The 22,042-nt window shown below is 40.2% G+C and overlaps 1 long non-coding RNA gene across 11 annotated transcripts in view; it reads left to right on the top strand.

Annotated features, from left to right (window-relative positions):
- Positions 1-22,042, top strand: part of LOC311442568 — a 259,074-nt gene that overhangs the window by 62,282 nt on the left and 174,750 nt on the right. For 9 of the 11 annotated variants that reach the window (XR_014696743.1, XR_014696744.1, XR_014696745.1 and 6 more), the window contains exon 2: positions 9,456-9,578. This is a non-coding gene — a long non-coding RNA (uncharacterized lncRNA). Of the gene's footprint in view, positions 1-9,455; positions 9,579-16,841; positions 16,902-22,042 lie in introns of all 11 variants that reach the window. The other 2 variants (XR_014696751.1, XR_014696753.1) reach the window with 1 other exon arrangement.

The raw sequence follows: 22,042 nt of genomic DNA, 5'->3' as shown, positions 1-22,042 counted from the left end.
TGAATATTCAATAAATAAGTTGTCTTTTTAATAGTCATTATGTTCGGTATCAATGGCTGACAACTGCTCTCGCCCCATCGAATTGTGCTAAATCCTCCTAAACAAGACACCCTTGCAATAAAGCTTCACTTGTAATCATTTTTTGGCAAGCACATCTTACAATTGTTATTATGCTAACTGCTCACACTCGCATACAGCATGAGGTGCCAATGTTTTCAGTTCCAAACATTAAAGATGTGGTGATAGAGAAGGCGAACCCTTATTAATTCTGAGAGATTTGCTTAATTGGGACACAATGTGAAGATTCTCAACAATAATAACAGATGATGGGGAATAAATAGGCACGGCAGGAGAGAGGCAGTTTCTAGTGTGAATTTCCCTTTGCTTCTGTTTAATTGCATTACATACTGTGGGAAGTATCTGGAGTATGCATTTTCTAGTTAATTTTTCTTGACTGCATCCATCTAGCTGCTGCTCCTGGACATTTTAATGTTTGATAATACTCTATTTGCATATGACTACACATCTATAGCTGTCATTAGAACCAATTTACACACATGATTTGCTTCTTGAAGTGTCAACGTCTGAATTTTATCTAGAGATGGGAATAGGGTCAAGGAAGTTTAATTGATTGTATAATGCAATTGAAAAGGCTGGCAGGGATCTAGGGCAATTTTGGGACATCTGTCTTTGAGTCATCAAAAATAAAGCACATAACAGCTGTGATAACAGCAGGATTATGATTAGATATACAGCATTCACCATCAGATTGAACAAGGACTGAAAAACAAAAAGGAGGTAAATAAGTCAGTTTTGATAACACGAATTTTGAGTAGATTTTTATTTTATGCCCTTTACAAGTTTATATGTAAATTCCAAGTTGAACAGAAATATAAACAAAAGCAGTGTTTATTTTTCTTCTAGCAAAAACTTCATATTCCTCAAAAACAAACTTTTTTTTTTTTTTCCCCCAATAGCACAGTTATATAGCTAAATGTTGCATCCCACTTATGACATTGTGTGTTGAGTGAGCAATTCCTGCTCCAAAATTGCATCTACCGGCTTTTGTTCTTGCTTTCTACTTAAGAGGTCCAGGAAACATTTCTGATAGATTCAATAGCAGGAAAGATTTACACTTATATCCGTGTTGTGTATCTGTTATAAGTACTGTTAAAACAATCCCTTCAGAAACAAATGTAGTGAGCTCTACAGTACCCTTTCCAACCAGAAGGCTTATGTTCCTCTAAAATCTATTCTGTGTAAAAGGCCTGTCTGTCCTCTTTATCTGCTTTAGGCTTTGCACTGCATAGCACTTAGGCTTCAGTTACTTAGTATGTGAATGTCACCAGAGACTGACTTTAGTTTTAACATATAAACTACTGCCTAATTCATATTATGCGCACCTAAGAAGCACTTCAGTGAGACATCTATAAAATTAAGTTATCTGTTTGCAGTCTGACATTTTCTTAGTTACAGAACTGATTGTAGAACATGAGGAAGAGTTAACTATTTATGAGGTGAACTTCACATCATTTCTAGTTAAACGTAATTACTGGTTAAGTTTGTAAATTTGTAGTATGAAGGATATCTAGATATACAAAGCTACTTTTGAATTTTTGCATCTAACCTCTTGCATGCAATTCTGTTAAATTTGGTTGCATGACTGCAACTAGACCTGATGTACATTTTGTATACTCTAGTCACCATATGAAATAAAAAAATGCATAACTTCAGTATTCAATTATCTTCTACTTAAATTATGTAATTTTAATTAATGAAAACTGGATAGATAAGTAATGACGCTTTCAAAATTAAAGCTGTGTTTTTTTCTATCTGTATGCAAAGTTGTCATGCTATGGGATCATAAGGAAAACTACAGAATGCTTGCAAAAATACACAGCCCAGAGCTGTTTCTCTGTTCAAAAATAATCAGTTAACAAATTCATTTTGAGGTCAAGCTTGAAGACTGACATCAGTTTGAGTTACCAAGATGTTCTGTGGATGCCTAACATTGTGATATTAGCTTTGCAAAAACATTTTCACTTCTGAGAATTCTCAGCAACTATCCCGTGCAATATAAGGCAAGTTGGAGCCTTGGAAACTGTCATTTATTTTAGATACCCAAATTACTGCTTCATTTAGAAGTATGTTTTGGCACAGGAAAGCACCAACTGTGGAGAAGTATGCATTTATGCCAACTTATTTTTTCCACCCTGAAGTGTCAGTGCAATAATGATCATGTCATAATCAGTGTTTAGCAGATGCGCTACTGGTTTTAATTCCTGCAGCTTCTGTAGAGTTTTGTTTTGTAAACTTGATGTGAACATAACATCTTCTTTTACTGCAGTAAGTGCATGTAAAATTTTTGCAATGCAAAAGTAGATGTTGCTTTAATGATAGCTAATAAAAGTTACCAACAATCAGTGGGGTCCAAAAGAGACAGGTAGTGTATCTCAGTAATTAAGGATGGATACTGTATGATAACCTGTCAAAGTGGTCTAAAGGCTTCTGTTGGTTAGTTTTGATTGTGGCCATTAAAATTCGTGGGTTATTGACTGACCTATCATATGCCAGTCAGCAGCTGTTTCCCACTTTGGACTAGTGGCTCGCTAGTCTCTTTCAAATGAAAATGAAACTACATTGGGGAAGTATTAAATATAGGAAGAAGTAAAGTATGCTCATAAAGTTTGCCTGGCATTATGCTAGCTATATAGGCAATGCTCGCACGAGCGATTTGCATAAATGTTGTAAAAATTTGTTTTCATTGATGATGAGGATTAATAGTTTAGCAGAAATGGAGACAGAAAAATTCTTCCAGTCTCTCTGAAAAATCAAAATAGAGCTAACTAAAAATATCTTTATCCTCTTGAATAAATGTTCACATAACTCATTAGTGAAAGCACAACGTATGTTATCACTGAAATAGAAACGGCAGTGAATGTCCTAATCTGAGAAGTACCCAGAATATATCGAGTTTGAAAAACCTGTCCAAGGCCTTGGATGTCACAGAATTCTGCTCACCAACTGATGTCTGCCTTGTGTATGTGGGCTTCTCCCAGGATGTTCTGGGAGGAGATGTAGATGCCTGATGACCCAGCAGATATTGCTAGGCCTGCTGTGAGTCTGCAGCTGGCACGTTATGATATTAGTAAAGACAGTGGAAGGAAGATTTTGAAGATTGAGCTGAAACACTTTAAGGGTAAAGGGAAACCATGCAGGAAATTGCTGTAAGTGTGTGCAGCTTGGTGCAAAGCTGAGTTCAGTAAGAGGGAGGAGAGGTGACCAGTGCGTGGCATTTGGGGAAAGTAAGAATATTCTACTGGCAGTGCCTTGACAAGGAAGGAGATGTTACAAGAACAGAAACCTTTTCAAGAAACCTTTTCAAGTTTCTTGTGGATTTAGGGGGATTTACTTGCTTCATCTCCGAAGTAAGGAACTGCAACTTAAGCTAGTAGACCTGGCCTGTATTTCAGGCTCCTTTGCCAGCTGTGTTCACCCAGTGCTGAGGAGCTACATCTTTAAGATGCTTTTCAAACTCTTTCCTCTTGTGGTGGCTCTGTGGGGACTGTGTGATGGTATTCCCAGGACCCAGCAACATTAACAGTGCTGTTGTGCATGGGGTGTCACAGAAGAGATTTAGAAGCAGGCATCTTCATTAGCTCTTTCTTACTTGTATTATGGAAATAATATGCAATTCCATTGTTCCTTTTCACACAGAAAATAATTCCTCAACAATTAATTCCTTTATGTGAATGCAAAGCATTCCTTGACAATAATCAACATCTCCTCCACTGGGGTTAAAATTGCAGGCACAGTCTGGCAGTCCCCCCAAACTGAAGTCTTTGTTTTCTTGTTCGGGTGTGAAGTATGATCTAGCCTTTTCTCTTCCAAGCTGACATTTTGTCTTTAGAGCAGGATTTCATGAAAGAGGGTCTTCTCTCACTTCTGTAAGATTTGAAAGTTAGGTTTCCAACTCACTATGTACACATGAATTGCAGATAAATGATTTTGATCTTATTTCATGAGGTCTTGGGAAAGGCTTGTGTAAGTCCTAAATATGATTGACAGCTCTGTTCAAAACACAGCAGTTTTAAATCAAATCAAGGCTCATAAAAGATGGCCATGTTTTTGGCACAAGAATAAAAGACAATAAAATGAATAATTATTTTGCTTGTGACACCCCTGGGCATGTGAGGCAGTTGCAATCTTTTCCATTGAGAGGCCAAGGAAAACACTTGGGGTGATATAGCTGTAGCTAGAGAGAATCTTATTGCTCAGGTGGCTGGAAGCATAAATGGGTTGCACAGATTTTCTTTTTTCTTTTTTTTTTAAGGCTTTCATCTGCTGAGGAGGTTTAAATCCTTATAGAAAAGCTACTGCAACAAAAGGGCTTTTACATGCTTGGATTGTTGTATGTGAATTATTTGGCTTCTGCAGCAGGATCTCAAATATTAAAAACAGCAACACTCACCTTGTCCTGTTTTGCTAAACTGTGCCAGCGTAACTGGTAGAATCTGAGTAATCTTAGGGATGAGTTTAACAGAATTTAAAAATTAAACCTTACCACTTCTTCAAAATACTAGAATTGTTGGCTTGGGCTCTATGAGGGATATGGTGGTGTGGTGGGCTTCCTTGCTTGGCTGCCAGACCCCTCTGTAAAGAGCCCCCTTAGTGGGCTCACATTCCCCTTCCCTAAAGGGCCAGGGTGATAGGCAGGCTCGTGTGTTGAGATGAAGGCTGTTTAATGAGAAAATCAAAGGTTGCATGCAAAAGCAAAATGAAAGGAAATTTATTCACTGCTTCCCATCAGCAGGCAGGTGTCCAGACGATTCCTGGGAAGCAGGGCCTCAATACATGTAGTGATTGCTTTGGAAGACAAAGGCCTTAACCGTAAACCTCCCCTTCTCTTCCTCCTCCTTTCCTTCAGCTTTTATTGCTGTGTGTGGCATTGTATGGCACAGAGCATTCCTTTGGGTGGTTTGGGTGAGCTGCTTGTCCCCCACACCAGCCTCCTTACCAACAGGGGCAAGTTGGAGAGGGAGCCCCAGTGAGGACACTGCTCAGTAACAGCCAAAACATCAGTGTGCTATCAGCGCCCTTCTAGCCCCAAATGCAAAGCATGGCACTGTATGGGCTGTGGTGAGAAAAGCTAACTCCATTCCAGCTGGACCCAAGACAGACAGTACTGAAAGAAAAAATAATCTGAGAATCCTGCTCACCACACTTCATTTTCACCTCTTTTCCTTATATCTGCTGCAATGTTATTGATTTCCATTAAATTTATCTACAATAATGTCATCCTCTGGTCTGAAGCACAACAGGAAGGCAGGTCTAAAGCTAAAAGAGGATTTGTCAGGAAGCATGCTGTTTGTGCTAGCGGGGTGGATGTGTTGGAAGTGTGTGTATGCTGGAGCAATTCTGAGATTATGTTAAATTGTGCTTGTAAGCTAAACCTGATCAGCAGTGAGGCCTAAAAACCTTGAAGGTGACTTTTCCTAACTTCAAATAGCAGTTTTGCCTTGAAGTAAAACATAGGTCCTCTGCTGGAAAGTGAATGTATGTGACAATGTACTCATGTGCAAGGCTTTCATGGAAGTGCATGATGCACATGTACAAATCTTGCAGAACTCACAGGGAACTTGTACAAAGAAAACAATTTGTGGTGCTGGCTGACTTGGTTACAAGTCCATCAGTGGATTTGGTTCATAAACTCTGCTGGAAAGTAGGCACATACTGTGAATTTGGTTGCTTTTAGCTCAGTCTTTCATATTCCAAACTTTTGTATTACACAGTCCACTTCCTTTTCTGCTGAGCTTGAAAATACAAGGCTTCTGAAAGAAATAACATGCTTTGGCATGAGTTTCTCCAGTCACTTTAGCACTAGTGTCTAAGAGCTTTCCTGTATTTATGAAGATTAAAGCATCCCCTGATTAGTGCAACATTTTGCAAATTGCACAGAGCTGGTGGTGAAGGACTCTTGCAGATTGAGAGCCTGTTCCAGCAGCCTCTGAAATTGATGTAAAGATGAGCATTAGCAAATGCCACTTATAAGTGCTTTAGCAGAGGAACAGTTCATTAAAATCAGTGGCTTTTTCACAAGTCAAATGCAGCCGAAACAGAGCAATTCTGTCGTCTTTTACATAACTTTTTGTGTGCGAGAGGTTTGGCAGGGAACACTCAGCAACAAGCCACTCTGCAGCCTGTAGCTAAAGCCAAATGCATTCCTCCTCACTCTCTGAGGACCAGAGATAAGATATTATTCTGGCTATAAGTTGGGATCGATTTTCATAGAGTGGGAAGGAGAACATACCAGAGTGGGAATTATGATTAGAATTCCATTTTCTCTAAGTGTCATTTTGACAGGGGAGAGTTGTGGGGGGGGAAGAGGGTACTTCTAAGCAAGATGCATTACCTAATACCTGAGAGAACTTAAGCTATACACTGCAGACAGTGTCTTTGTATATAGGAAGCGTTTTGTTGGCTCTTATTTGTGAACTTCTCTCATCGTATTGCCAGGCAATGCAGCTCGGGTATCTGAAGGGCAGTGGGAGTAGGAAGAGCATGTCCAATGCTGTGTGTATTAGAGCTGGCGTAACAGCACTAGAGTCTCTGAAGAGAGAGACCCTTAAATGCAGTGTTTTTCCCAGCTGGAGTGCCAAATGTCTCTTGATTACCAGGCTCTTGACAGTCTGCAGATGAGGGGCAGAATGCACTCAGCTTTGGGGGAAAAAAAATAAATAAAATTACAGCTAACCCATCTCTTCTGCCTTAGTACTGTAACTCTTACTGCTCTCAGACTATATAAACTGATGCTTGTGCTTGAAATTTTGAACTTATTTTAAAATATTTATTTCCTGAAACATTGCTTAGGCATTTACTATTTGACAACATAGGAGTTTTAAAATAACTCCAAATTGTACACTGTCAGGTTTTCACTCATAAAAATTCAGTCCGAGTCCTTTTAAAAAAGTCTGAAGATATGTAAAATGTTCTGTTTAAAAATGGGAGGGGGAGAAGAGCAATTAAAAATGTAAGAATAGAAGCTAATTATGAGCAATTCAGGCAGAGCTTTGTTTAGAAAATGTATCAGTATAAAATGGATAGGTGAATAGATTAGCGCTGATTGCAGTTTTTACATATAATAGTCTCTTTTTCATGAGTAATCATTAGCAATTATAATATAGGCTTTAAATCAGCCTGGGAAGGGACTGCACTGTAATATGAATACTAAATAATTGTACGTTCCCTGCTGGAAGAAGAAGAAAACTTTGATTTGGTGATAAAACCCATAGCCTGAGTATTTCCTTGGACTTTGTTTGTTACTTGCTGTCTGTACTTCAGCTCTGAGTTCAATAATGTCAGTATTGACTGCCAAGGTTCATCACACAAATGATCGTTACCTTGTGTTAGTTGGCGGTGGAAGTTGTAATCATGCTTTTAAAGAAGTTTAACTTCATATATTAATCACGGGCGTTATCATAAATTGCCAAAGGAAGAAAATATGGTCCAGGACATAAGGTGGATAAATAAATGTAACACACTATGTGGCCGTAACAGTGCAAATACATTTGGAGGCTGGTTGTGTCACCAGTCAGGGATGATTTACTTCCCAAACCTGAAGGTTCTGTGCATTAATGATTGTGTGGGACTGCATGGGAAGACCTTTTATTCCACTGTGCCTGTTAACACCTGGGATACTCCTTCCTTTTTGGGGTTGCTTGTAATGAACTTTCAAAAAGCAGGCTTGGTTATGCGGAGTGATTTCAAGCTGCAAATGCAGATGTTGTAGAACAGGAGCTTAAACTTCTACAAAAACTTGTTTTATTTTTTGAAATCTTCAAATTAAAATGGCATTTAAAACAAACAAATAAACAAAACAGCTACTCCTGGTGGCTAGTTCAATTTTCTGGGGAGTACTAATAAGCAATTAAAAAATTGTCCTGGTACATATCTATGTTTCTGTTCAAGGTTGGGAACCTGTTATTTAGGTTTTTAATCCTTCCCTCAAAAGTATTTTTAAAAGATACATGCTTGACCAAGATTGAATGAAGTAGTCCAAGTAACAGCAGCAAAGAAGTCTGTGAGAATATGGATCTAGATTCAGAGTTTCCTGTTGCCTTTAATATGTTGATAATGGTTTTCTGTGGAGAGGAGGCTTGTGCTTTCTGTCTGTCCCACTGCCAGTTTTTGTTCCACAACCTACCCCGCTTAGTGGCTAATTTTAACCAACCAAGACAGATGGTAGAAACTTTTTATGGAAAATTATAGAAATTTTCATTAGGCTTTGTGAAAAATCTGTATCTGAGCAAGGAAGAAATAGTTGTTTTCAGCAAGGGGAGTGAAGATGGTGGAAAGGGAAGGAGAATTGAGGAGGAAAGTGTGGGAATATAGTTGTCAACCAACAGGAAAAAAAAAAAAGGCTTTCAAGTGTGGTGACTGACATCTAGGCTTCAAAAAGGCTTTTGAATGGGAAGTCAGCAGTCCCAGTTTGTCACTCCTCTAATGTGTTGATGCTAAGAGGTTTTTACCTCTTGCTCAGTACAACATTTCTAATAAGAATTAGTTTTAGTCTAGCTTCCACCACCCCCCCCAATAATAATAATAACAAAAAATAATCTTGGATAGAGGAAACTACATAGTTTTCCTATATGCCCAAACAGAACCTGGAAGTAATTAGGTAGAAAAATTCCATAAACATATATATGCTGCTATTCAGATATCCGCTAACTGCACAGACTTTTCCACAGGTATACAAGTTTCAATGCCTTGAAAAACTAGGAAATGCTCTAAAATATAGTAGTCAGCCAGGTGCTAGTTCACCATTCACTGGTGCTGCCATCCCTCCCTGCAGCGCTTGGTGCCGTGTGTTTTTTCTGGTGACAGTGTTCTCTCAGCATCTTCACACTATATCTGCATCTGTTCTTGTTGGTGGCATCATAAATACTAGCAAACAAAGGCAAGCTGCTGTATCAGCATGATGGTTTGTGAGGGTTCATCTCACTGGCAAAATCGAGGTGGAATTCTGAGCTTGCCCCATCAGAATCAAGCAGGGTTTTCAGGACGTCCCTTAAAAAACTGCACACACATCCCTTTTAAGAGTTTAGGTCTGCACTCTTAGGTACCAGTTCATAGGAAATGTGCATGTATTTTCTAGAAATGTGGTCTGGTGTTTTTTCTTCCACTTTCAAATTTCATTAGGGAAAATGTTGAGCTTATAGCTTAAATATCCACTAAAAACAATGCCAGCCATCAAAAAAAGGCAACATATGGAAAAAATGAAAGTAAATGCACCAGGACAAAACTCCAGGGCCTCATGTGCATTCCCCTCCCCCCCCCCTCCCCCTCTCTCCCTCAAAAGAAAAAAGGGGTTACTGCTTATAAGGCCTGATGTCTTTGTCTGTTGTTGTTTTGAAGGGGAGGTAGCTGACCAGTACCTCTGTGTTTTGGTTTTGTAGGTCCTAGCTGTTCCTTTCGTCTCTGGGGAAGACTAACTTCCAGAAATATGGGAGACGGAGACCATAAACTGCAGAAATCTGCATTCTAACATGCTGGCTCTACCCTGAGGAAATGCCCTGCAGGTATAAAAGCACTGCACACATTATGCTTGGCCGGTCCGAAATGAATACTTTCCCTCCTAACAAGGTCTCCTTTCACATGAGTCCTACAGGTTTCTATAAATAACAGTGTTTTTAATAGCCCAACCAACACACTAAAAAAATATTTTGGGAAATGTGGAATTAATTGCCTTCCTTCTCCCTATTTAGAGATTTCTAGGACTACATTTTTTTTTCCCCTTCCCAGTTCTCTATTAGAGAAACATGCAGTAATTCTTTACCCTGTAAGGGCTGAATTATCCACCATTTTTTCCTCAATTTGGCTATTACAACCGTGTTAATATTAGACTGTGAAAGAAGTAATCTTATTTTTAATGGATTTACCCCCCTTCAAAAAACAAACAAAAACAAAGCAAAACCAAACCAAAACAAACAAACAAAAACAACAACAAAAACACCCACAAAATCCATTTAATGGAAATGATTTGTTCCAATTTTCATTAATTTTTTTACAGTTAAAAGTAACACTTTTCAGCGATGTCTGAAATCTTATATTAGAGTGTATTAAAGTAGAGCAATTCATTTTTCCCCCAAAATGTTGAATATTCTTTTTAACTGCAGTGATTCAGAAAGTTGTGGATTACTACAATGTGAATTATTTTGGCTCAGCCAAATCTCAATATTTCAATTAACAAGTACTGGTGAAAATATTTTGTGTTGCTGTGTTAGCAGTGGTGGTTAAGCTGCTGCAGCTGGATAGGTGATAGGGAGGTGACTAGTCTGCAGACACCTCTGGAGTTTCTGTGCATTTAATTGTGCTCCTTGGTCACCTTCCTGAGCCTTGTGTCCCCTGGCACATGTGCTTTTGCACTGCTTTCTGCTCCCTAGCCAGGCATGCCCAGAGCTCCACGAGCCACCTGCCCTCCTGGTCCGAGAGCCCCCAGCTCTCCAGATGCCCCTGTGTATGCCAGTAACAGGTATGCAATTCAGCACAAGAAAATCCACCAGATCCTGGCTGCTAGCAAGAAGCCATGATGGCTCTGATGACAGCATATTTTTTTTTTATTTTTTTTTTAATATATATATTTTATAAGTAAGTTGGGTTGCTTTAGGATTGGAGCAGTCCAATTCCCTGTTTTCATTGCCTTCAGGAGACACTCTGTATTCTTAATTTTTTTCACTTTTTATTGTTTGTTTTTAGCAGTGTTACTTTATAAAGTGAAAGAAACAGCCTTGATACAAAGTGAAGTGAGGTAGAGGGAAGGAGGGCTTTACCCTCTTCCTTCCCAGTTTCTACTTTCAATGTGGTGCAGATGCTCTGGTTCCCCACCGCTCCCCCCAGCAGCCCTCTGGTCTGTGAGCAGTTGCAAGAAGGCATTTGAGTATTAAAGAAATGATGCATCAGGTGCCGAAGGAGAGGTTAAAATGTCTGTTTGCCCTGAGTCAGATAATAGTGTATATAGTACGGATAAACAGATGCACAGCTGTCCTTAATCTTTCACACTTTTGTTTATATACAGAAATAAATGTGTTTCCTCAAATGTAAAGTTACTATATTCATTTAAACAAACATTACATGTGTATGGGAAACCTCAACTTTTATCTAGTCCATAAAGGAGATAGAGATTTTATTTTCTCTTCCTATAGGGGAGCTTCTGGAAGAATAATCTCTTAGCTCTCCTTTAATTTAATTTAATTTAATTTTATTTTTTGCACTGTCCCTTGAATAACCTTGTGGAAGGCTGAAACAAATGGAAATTCCTGTGTGAGCAAATAGTAATATGCAGCAAAATGGGGATTAAGCAGAACTCATGTCACTTCCCCAGTAATAGATTGCCATTAAGGAATGCAAGTAACAAGGCAAGCTCTCTGCCTGCACTGAATCAAGGAAGTTGTTCCTGCCCTGACCCTCCTATGTTTTTTCACCAGAGGATTGAGATTTAATTTCCATATATGATAGAGGGTTTTGACAGCTGGAATTTCTGTAGTGCTCGAGCTAAGCACCTCTGAGAGCGCTCTCGTTTGCACTCCTGCGGTATTTGCCGCCTGCTTTTGCAGACAGTTTTTTGTACTTGAATTCTGCTCACCTCCACATCTGGCTCGTCTGTGGTGAGCTGATAAGATATCAGCATATCTAAACGAGGAGCACATGAATGATCTCTTCTCGCTCTATTCTTTTCCTCCCGTGATTTGTAAGTGTTAAAGCACTCATCTGTTCTGGCAGTTAATGTATGCAGCCTCTCAATAGCTAATATCCTGTCATAGGCAGTGCAAACCAGCTTAATCTGGTTCACTGCTTTAGCAAGTAGTAGAGAAAATATAGGTGAAATGAAGAACTCAGCTACTAGCTTGCAGACTGGCACTTGCTCGGCTGTAAAGCGATACAGAAATATTACATGGAAGATTGTGTCTGTAACAGAAAGATCTACACTTTGTTGCTCACAACAGACTAGACATAGCTCTTTGTACCACCCTGCAGCTCTGAAGTCTATTACTTTGCAATATGAATGCTTATGTTTGAAGATTTAAAATGCAGATGCAGAAAATCTGCAATGAATTGTAACTTGGCACAGACGACAAAAAATGGGGAGAAAATTTGATATATATACATTTTTTTTTGTCTGCAGAATCCATCATTCTAGACTTTTGGAAATCAGTTTCATTTGTTTCGCTAATAAAAAATAAATAAATAAATTAAATTAGTCATTTGGGCTCCGAATGCTTTTCTGCCCTGATATGCTGGGAAAGGAGTTAATAAAAATAACTTAAAACCCAGACTCTTCCAGAACCTAACACCGGATTTTGCACCTATGGGAAACCTGGTGAAGTTAACCTCTGTGCCATTTTATTGCCAGCTTTGCCTTTTCTTCTGACTTCCCCTTAATGTTTTCACAGCTTTCCCTCCTGCTTTCCCCCTGTTCTTTCACAATATGAATATTAATAATAAGAGTGCAGACCCAGTTGAACCTGAGTTTAAAGTTCAGTGTCCTGACTTTGAACTCTTTTGTCATCTCTGGGGATTTTTTGTGATGCACCCTAAATTATACAGCATCTCATGAGAGGAATGGAAATGAAGTAACTTTGTGGTGCGTGTCTTGGCTCCCCTTGAAAGAGCTCAGAGCTTCTGGGAGTTTCTTTTGCTGTGCCAGGCAGTTCTTTGGGGTGGAGATGAATGGTAGAAACCTCCAAAGCTCCTTTGCGGGGAGAAGACAAGATTCTTACCTCTTCTTAAGAAAGCCAGGTGGGATAAAAAGTGAGGATATGGTGGCAATGACAAGGGCTCAAGGGCAGGGCTGGGGAGATGCAGCCTTTCTGAGGTGATGATGCTCTTTCCTTGGGGCTGGTGAAGCACAGAGGCAAGGATAGACACTGGTATGGTCGTACTGCAGCCCAAAGCTCCCTGTCTGGTGGGGGACTGCCATTGGCTTCTCAGAGGTCAGCCTGGCTGTTTGGGGAGAGGTGTGAGAGCATAAGAAGGACCCTACTGCATATGCTCGTGGTTAAGTTATTAATTAACTGCATGATTATGAGCTTAGATGTTTTCTGAAGATGTTGAGGATATACTGTAATGTTTGTGGAGTGATATGTTTGTTTGTATGTTTACTGATGAGCTTACAGTTGTCTTCATCACTGTGAAGGTCCAACATGGCTGCAGCACCTCACCCCTCCTCTACCTGCTAGAAAAATCTTGAACCACCCCATGCTACTCTTTCCTTCCACTTCTCTTTTAAGGGAATAAGGAATTGCAGGCAAGAATCTCTTCAACATGAGGTTGAGATGTCTTCTTGAGGTGCTGAGGTTAGGGTAACTCTGTTCATCTTTTAATGATAAACAAAGGCATGGCTAACTGATCTGTTTTTGAATATAGCTCCCCTTAAATGGAGGTGCCTGGTTAAATGTTGCCTTTTCAGCTGTTTTATCCATGTTACATGTTAGAAGTTGCATGTTAGAAGGAGCTGGCAGTGACATTTCTGAGGAGAACTCCTACCACGTCCTTCTAGAGGGGATTTTTGCGGTAGCTGGAGAAGCTTAGCATCTCTGCTGTGTCTCCAGCCTCTGGGAGTCAGCAGAGAGGTCTTCAGGCAGCGCTATTTTCTTGGTGTATTAATTCTGTTGGTGCATGAATTCTGTTCTATCTCAGCTCAGATACGGGCTGGTGATCATCTTAATTTTCCATTTTTTTTTTTCCTTTTTTTTTTTTTTTTTTTCCCTCTCTCTACAATAGAAGTATTGGCATTGAACCAAACAGTAACTTCAGCAGGAGGTCAAAAGCCAGCTTCTGCAGTGCTGCTGGAGCCTTGGAGGCCTTGGCTCACAGGGCTTGTGACAGGAGGGGATGGCCATATGCTGGGCTGCCTCCCAGTCCTTCTTGGATCAGCCCACAGGTGCTCTAATAACAAGGGTTGCTGCAGTGCTACGGCTTTAGAGGGCTACACAATTTAATATTCATCTGAAAAAATGCTAGCTGTTGCTGCAGGGCCTGATTGCACTGAGGCAAGTCCCCTCAGCAGATGGGCTTGGTCACCATACCCTTGGATACAAGCCAGATATTCCTTGCTCTTTTAAGGAGCTGAGCTTGGTCACCTTGCCCTAGTGGTCATTAGCTTTTTTTCTTTTTTCTTTTTTTCTGGAATAACAGCTTTCTTCTTCTGCCAGCTACTATATTTACTCTTGCAAAAGTGTGATAAATATGCAGTGTGATAGACATCCATTTATAATAATCTACGTTTTCTTGTGAGATACCTCAGTGCACTGAGCAGACATGCAAGAAGGAAGGATAAAGACTGTACAAGTTGCCATGAATCTGAATTCCCCAGCTTAAGTGTGTGTCATCTTGCTTTCTAACTAATGTTCTAGTAGCACAGTTTTTGGCTTTTAATTTGCACCCAGAGTTACTTTTTGTGTACTTGTGCTTTTCCTAAAATTAAGGTTTTTACACTGATCTCCTCAGTGCTCACGTTTTCTCATTAGTATTTTGCTTAGGGAGTGTTCTCTCAGGCTTCTACCCTATTGTTTGTAAAGGAGCACTGTGGGATGCCATTATCAGGCTTGCATAATCCACTGTGTCCTTGGCGTTATTTATTGCAGAATAGTTAGTGCATGCTGTGTCTAGTGCTTCTTAGGTAGCAAGTATGGGAACTTTATCAGTCAGAGTAGCATCTGCTCACGCCTGGCCTTGCTCTCTACCTTTCATATGGGTTTTATGGCTGTGCAAGTGCATTGGTTATAATCACAGAATGGTTGAGGTTAGAAGGGATCTCTGGAGATCAGCTGCCAAGCAGGGTCACCTAGTGCATGTTGCACAGGATGGCATCCAGGCAGGTTTTGAATCTTTAAAGAAGGAGACTCCACAACCTCTCTGGGCAGCCTGTTGAAGTGCTCTGTCACCCTTTCAGATGTAATGAGCTACATTTGGATCCTGACCTACGGAAGGGTGATTAGGCTTATAATATTTTCTGAATTATAGGAAAAGTATAGAAGTGATAAAAATGAAAATATATCAATAATGCATAAATCAGTGATAAGTCACCAGCAAGAAAATGAACTTTGAGCACTGCTTTCAGCAGAGTGATTTATTTATTTATTTATTTTTTAAATGCCTGTAATAGTTAGAAGCTATAAAGTGTAGTGGAAAGCTCCCAGAGAGCAGCAGTAGTTCTCAACCTTTTAAATCTGTGCATCATTTCAGTTGGCTACAAATCCTTTGTATGCTTCACTGTGCTGCAAGTTTCAGGAGTTTCCCAGGGTCCTTGTACCTTCCTTATGCAGACACCTCTCAGACCAAGGTGGGATTACAGCTTTCTAGCTGACAGCCAGGGGCCCTTTGTTCCTAATGCAAACGTGAGAGTAGCTTGATATGTATTTTATTTTATTTCTTTGCTTAGTCACCATATACAGTCTTGAGGATGTTATTACCTGAAAGTCATCTTTGTAACAACGAGAAACTGGCATTATAAACTGTTCCTGTTTTTTTTTTTTTTTTTTTTTTTTTTTTTTTTTTTTTGTCCAGTGTAGCACTGGTGCTGGCTTAGAACATGATAAAGGTGAGCTGAATTGAGCTGTTGCCCTGATCATGTATAAATATTCATGTGAAAACTCAGTATGGAGGCTAAACTTCACTCACTAGTGTTATTGTGGTGATAAGAGGTGTGTGGGAATGAAGGGAGTACATGTTACAATGGAGCTTCTGCACCTATGAGGGCAAACCTGGTGTATGTGGAAGGAGACTTGCTAAAAAAAAAAAAAAAAAATAAAAATTATGACCATATACTTCTTGATTTATTTATTTTTCACTATTTTATTCACAACTGTATCATGTTTCTTACAGAGGAGAGTGTCCAGGGCAGGTGGAGCTCCCTGGGAGATCAGAGGAGCAAGTTTTCAGACCCTAGCAGGCAGGGTGAGGAGTGAGAAAGACATACCTGGGGCTGGAGGGAGTCTTGGAGATGGTAGTGAGCAGTGTGGAGTAGGCAGGCAGGCAGGTTTCAGGGGAAATCACAGGCTCATTTTGCTGTGGCATGGTCACTGAGTTAACTGAAACCAGGCCTGGAAGTAAGAGCCTGCCTGGAGGGGCACAGCAGGCAAGGGGAGACTTGGTAAAAGCCCTTAAAACACTTCTGTTGTCTTTTGTCTAATGAAACGGGACCTTTAAAGGAATGCTTCTGCTCCAGATGGAGGGTTGAGGGCTTTTTTTTTTTTTTTTTTTTTTGATTTTGAAGTTGTAGTTGTATCTCCCTTGGACTGAGGTACTACATTTAGTTTAGTTGTCTGTATTTAAGTAGCCCAGGTTTCATTCCAAGACCAGGTTGTTTAAGATTTGTTATAGACTAAAGCTTTTAAAATGTCACTGTATAGAAGCTGGATTTACAAATCTCTCTCTCTTTGTGTGTGTGCTTATTCTCTAAAACAAAATTATTCAAAGAGCTTCAATCTTCAGGCCTCCCTCACCTGAATTAGTGGTATCCACCCGCTGAGGGAGGGGAGAGCAGCATGCACTCAGGTCTCCTATTTCATGGTGCTTCAGAGTTGGCCTCTTTGCTCTGGGCACAGCTGAATTTCGTAACACAAGCTGAATGCAAAGGCCAATGTCATGGTCCACAAACAAAACAAGAAGCAGACTGTGGAATTCATTTGCAAGAGTTTTAAAAAGTCAATGAATAAGGCTTAATGGAAGCAATTTTTCCCCTCCCTTCTAGTTGCGAATGTTTTTGCTGAATTCCTGCAGAGGGTTTACATATGTCGTAGCTTGTGACCCCGTGACATAAAGGACTTTGATTTCCTCCCCAGGAAGTGGTGGTCAAGAGTCGGACCAAGCATAGATGGAAACAGAGTAATTCCCAGAGAGGGGTGAGTCCAGCTGCTGTTTGATTAAAAGCTACTTTTCTGGCACTATGAACATAAAGCAAGGCAAAGAAAAAGAGAAATCCAGGACATATTAATATGACTGATTTATGATTTCAGTTTAAAAAACATCGTGTGATTTTTCAGTTTTTAAAATACTTGTCTCATTGAGAACATGTTGGTGCTTTTTTTGTGTGTTTTCCTATTTTTTTTTTCTATAGGAAAAAGCCCGAGGAAGGGTGGTTTTCTGGTCACAGTAAGCCTCCCCTGAAATCTCTGGCAATTTTTCTTTATCTCATAAACTGCAACCGTTATCTTTAAGGCTTAAAAGTTGGCATTGCTTAGGAGAGGCAGTATTTGCATCTGTTGTGGAAATATGAGGTCTTTTCATCACAGACCCTTGGGCTGTGATGAAACTTACGTATGATTACCACTGCTTCTCGCTTTGGAATAAGCCTTCTCCAAGTGATGTGAGTGTGGAGGTTTCAGTTATAACTAAACCCTTGCTGCCAGGTTTGTACTGACATGTGATGCCTCATTCATCTGTGTTTTGCAGAACTGGGACCCACCAGCTTCAGAGCTGTTGGGTGCCAGTTTGAGCCTCTGAACTGATATCTGATGGGCAGGCAGAGTACCCTTGCTTGAGAGCATCCTTTTGAAGTGGGGTTTCATAAGGCATCTTTTTCAGATGAAAATTGGAATATGTATTTCAAAAATTAGGGACTGGGAATCTTAACCCAAATTTCTTGAAACTAAGATGATGAATAAATGTGAGGAAAACAACTTTTTTCTCAAAACATTCAATCCCTATAAATGTTGCCAGGAATTCAAATAAATGGGCACCATTTAAAATCAGGCACCAGGGCTTGGTGATGTACGTTGCTGCATTGCCACCTAATGGCAAGGTAGATAAGGAAACGGTATTGCTGGCGGTGGTTTGGCAGTGTCTGAGAAGGAGCTTGAACAGAAGAGCCAGCTGAGTGCTGGTCTCCTGTGAGCGGGTCATAAATATTAAAGCAGGATTGTCTGATGGGGTTGAACATGAACTACAAGAGAGATGTATGACTGGGAAGCACTTGTAGGCCTTTCAAAGGTGGTACCATAGGGAATTAAGTGGTCTGGTCTTTGCTGAACACTCACCTGAATGTTTTAGGTTAGTTGGAACTCTTCAGTCTTTCTAGTTGAGAATTTTCTACAGAACAGTGTTTTTTGTTTTTGTTTTGTTTTTCCAACAACTAGCTTGGTGGCTCTGTGTATTTTTCATGGGTAAATATAAGGGTTCAGGGTGTCCCCAGCTTAATGTTTTCAACGGACATGGAGTAACAGAACTCAGAGAAGTTAAGATCTTTCTAGTACTATATTCTCATTAAAAATAATAATAAAAAATCCTCAAATTGTAAACAGCCCATATATTTTAAATATGTTTAGCTGAAAGGGGAATTTGCCCTATGCACTGTACTTCTAAATTAAATGTAGTCTGGATTTCAAGAGGTAGGATCAACTATTCAGTGTTGGTCTTGTACTGCTGTGGGAATGTCAGAATTTGCTTTCAATGTGCAAACATACTAAGAGTGCTGGCAAATATTTAAATGAACCTTTTTGCTGACTTTATGCTTAAGTATTTGTTGCAATCATGTGTATGTACCTGTTGGATGCTTATGCTAATGGCCAGTCAGAAATATTCAGGTTAAAATAGTATGATCGCGCTGTTGCCAACCCCAAACATTGTGAACGTTAATATTCTTCCTCAGAAGTTATGTGCTTAGGAAATCGAGGCTTCTCTTGTGCTTGTTTTATTCTGGAGAATCTGAGCTTGTATCTGCTCACAATTAAAAATTAGAGGGGTGGAAAGCCAACTATCCATTGCTTGCTGAATAACCTTCGAGACACCAGAGCTCCCTACAGTTTGGCACGAGGGTGATAAAGAATTTTGCCAACAAAAATATAGTTGGTTCTGTCTCAAATGCTCTTGTCCTTATGAGGATGGTATGTTGGCATATTTTTCATAATAAAAAACTCCCTGCATAATCCTGTTGAGAGGCTTTAATCAGGATTTTGTGTGGAGGTCTTTGGATGGAGTGTAATATGGTGGATTCTCTTTGTTTTAATTTTTATAGCAAGATACGGTATATTGCCATTTTATGCATGGAAAAATATTTGCACAGAATTGTATGGTTGGTGAATAACAACTTATTTTCTGAGACTGAAAGGCTGTGTACAACTTCAGGTTTAAGACTTTTCTTTGTTTGTTTTTAAAGAGTCAGGGATTGTATTTGGAGGTGATACTATGCCCACCGCAAAGCAGATAACTAAGTAACATCCAAGGATTTCATTCCAGAGCATTGCATTGTTCCGGCTTTTGTCCAGACACATTCATCATCTTCTGTGCATTATACATGGATTATGATTTATACATTAAAAAAGTGTTTTCTTGCGGTTGCTTATCAGACTTGGCAGATGCTACTGGACAGAAGAATGTAGCTCTACGTTGTCTGATAGTTACACAACTGTATAGAATTGTATTTACTTTGTCTGCAGCGCATTTATTATTATCGCTGAAAGACTGTTAACATAATGTAAATACCCCATTTACAGGAAGGCTAAAGGCTAAGTTAGATTTTATTAGAAGAAGCCTACTTGGCTACCAGCTGTGCGATAGAGGCATTTCAATGCATAACCTGCAGGGCAGCTTTCCTGCTTTAAACAGATGTTTTCTTAATGACATACATTCTAAGAGGGATCTCATTCTCAACAAATGGTTTGTCATTGTATGCAAACTGAAGGAGAGAAGCATGCCTGTTTTGGTAAGATCTGGATGCGGGATTGCAAATTCCCATTTTAAAGCTAGAACTCCGGTTCTGTGGGGGATCTTGGAGTATTTACATAGCCTTAGAGGACGCTTGGCTTGATTCAATGTACTATTTCAAATGTAAGGATGTAATTTTCTCTTTATTAAAAGAAAAGGAGAATACTAATCTAAAATATATGGGAGAAAGTCTTTTCCCCCACTGAGGATTAAAAAGAAAAAAAGTGATAGTGTTTTTCTTCACTTCCCACTGTGCCATATCTTTTTAACCAATGAGACCCATAGAGGACACAGCTAAGGAACTGTAGTAGCTTTGTTACACTGAGAGCTCTTTTGCTGTCCTGATGCAGCTTTGAATGTGGTTGGAGTATGACAAGGCAGGAAAATCTTGACAAAGTGCTTCACCATTTCTGAAGTTTCTAGTACTGGTGTTGAATTGTACTAATTTCAACTGCTGCTGGAAAAGGAGCATTCAAATGTTTTCCTTGTGCAAAACATTTCCTTTTGCTGTAAATGAAATAGAGCCTACTCACAGGTGGCTGGTGGTTCGTGTCTTTGTGATCAGCAAGGAGTGTTGAGGATGTGGGGCTTGGAGGTGGAAAGGTGGCATTTTAGGAAATCCATGTCCTACCATTCCCACTAGTGGTCTTCCTAACACTGCTGAAAGGTGAAAGCTGTACACCGGGAGGTACAGCAAATACTATTACAAGTAAATAATGCCCCTTGGAAATGTGTGCCCATAAATCCCCTCTGGGGAGTAGAGCCCATTGACATCTCTGAAAACCTCAATTCCTGAGCACCTGAATGAAAAGAGGCACTCACTGGTTGCGCAAGGGTCTGTATCCCCTTTGGAAAACTTTTGAAATGTGCTCTTGACAGGTCACCCCCACCTGCTTCTGCACCCTCTCACTTAACCTCATTGAGAGCTCTGCAGACACTGCAGTGTGTCAAAGCAGAGCTAATTAATTTTGTCTTCCACTGAAAATCACTGCTGCTTTCTGGTTCACCAGAAAGCTGTACGCACAGAGCACATGTGTAAGTCACATGTATAAGTCAACAGAAGTCTCTTTTTTTATTTTTTTAATTTTGAGCTCTGGGTGGGAAGAGTGCCAGCCCAGAGCTCCCAGAGGTATGCATGTGCATTGAGAGCCCGGAAGGTGCTCGGTTCCCTGCTTGGATAGGGTCAACTGGAAAACCTCCTTGGTGGGAAAGGCTATGTCCAAACAGAGATGCCCTGTTTAGGTGGTGTAAGTTGGAGATTCCCAGCTTGGGGTATCAAAGCTGCTCATTCTGCCCACCTAGAGAAACTGCTGCTTCGTCATATGGTGTGGAACGCTTGCCGGGGGGTGATGAAGCTGTACAGCTTTAAAATTTTTCCTGCTGCTGTCAGTAAATGGTTGGATAAGTGATGCACAAGGGGGTGAGGTAGAGAGAATTATCTGAGTTTGAGATTTTTTCAAAAATTCCAGTTGTTGGTCTGATACTAAAATGCTTTTGCAGCGTTCCATTTTTATTTCTTAAATAGCTACCAAAGGCTTGGTACACTGTTGTATTACACATTTAAACAATCCTTTAGAGGGGTTTGTGGAAATTGGCTTATTTTTCCCTTTGCTTTTATTACTTCTGTTTTACATGAGGTATGCAAGAAAATATGTTCTGTTTAATGAAACGTTGGTGATTTCCTGCTGTGGAAAAGACTGGCTTATCTGAGGCTGTCACACTTGCCTGATATTAATTGATTAAATATTCATTTGCTAATTTTGAATCCTGTGGTTTTGTGAGCACAGCGATCAGCCTGCAGAGGTCAGAGCCATTGCAGCTGGAGCATGAACGTCAAGTGGAGAGGGACTGGGGGCAGCTGGGAGTTGGGTGTGGGGGGGGAAGATGTAGAAGGGCCCATCCAGCACTGTTCCTACCATACGCATCTCCTGTGGTCCTCCACAGTGTGTCCTGCACCCTGAGCTGGTGTTTCTGCTGCTGTTCTCCTGTCCAGCTGCAGTTGCCTCACTGCGTGACCTCCTTTCAGGCTGTTACAACATCCCTTGTGAGATTGGGTCTTGTTCTGTCTGCTCCCCCTGCCCTCAGTTACAGACCCCAAGGTTGTCTTATGCTCGGTGGTGAGAGATCTTACCATCTGCTCACAAGGCCTGGCTCTGCTTGAGAAAAACTGCTGATGGACACCATGCTCTGGAATGGGTCAATTCCTTGTACCAAATTGCCACGTACGTCTTTAGGAATGAGACCTGTGTGGAAAAACAGTGGTAACTCTGCCAGGAAAATGGGAAAACATTTGCAATTAGATTTCAGCTACACAGGGAAGGGAGACAATAGCATTTTCTTG

This window comes from Aythya ferina, assembly GCF_964211825.1.
Source record: "Aythya ferina genome assembly, chromosome: 11".
Lineage (NCBI taxonomy): Eukaryota > Metazoa > Chordata > Aves > Anseriformes > Anatidae > Aythya > Aythya ferina.
This window is presented reverse-complemented; position numbering and strand designations above follow the sequence as displayed.